The sequence below is a fragment of the Sinocyclocheilus rhinocerous genome, unplaced genomic scaffold (genome assembly GCF_001515625.1).
Source record: "Sinocyclocheilus rhinocerous isolate Xijiao unplaced genomic scaffold, SAMN03320098_v1.1 scaffold1983, whole genome shotgun sequence".
Taxonomy (NCBI): domain Eukaryota; kingdom Metazoa; phylum Chordata; class Actinopteri; order Cypriniformes; family Cyprinidae; genus Sinocyclocheilus; species Sinocyclocheilus rhinocerous.
Genome location: NW_015652276.1, coordinates 118,656 through 119,194, shown reverse-complemented (window position 1 = coordinate 119,194; position 539 = coordinate 118,656).

Genomic DNA, 539 nt, shown 5'->3' with positions numbered 1-539 from the left:
CTAAGGAAGATTAAAATAATGTAATATATCGAAGGTCAGAGTACATATTAAAAATTTGGGAATTTATTTTTGTTTTTATTTCAGGAGTACCCTTTACAGAGGTGTCACCAGCGAGCTGCCTGAGTCTGACCTCTAAGTGGCCGAGCTGTATTAGGACTTTGTCAGTACTACATCCCCTTTGGTCACCACTCTCAGGATGTTCAGTGAGGATTCATTAGTGGATTCTGCCTTAGGAAAAGTTTAGGCTGGGAGTGTGTTGTCATACCAGCAGAAACAACCTGCAACATCACTCACCATCAAGATGCTCCATCGCCGTCACATCTGCCACTTGTTTGTTACAGTCTTGACCCATCTGTCTGCTTGTTTGTCCATAACGAGCATATATATATATATATATATATATATACACACAGTGTTGTACAGGAAATGTTTAATACTTTATCAAAGTTACTTATACAGGGCTCGACATTAAGCCTTGACATGTGCTTGTCGGACAAGTAAATCAGTCATTCACTTGTTCGAGTAAAAAAAAAAAAAAA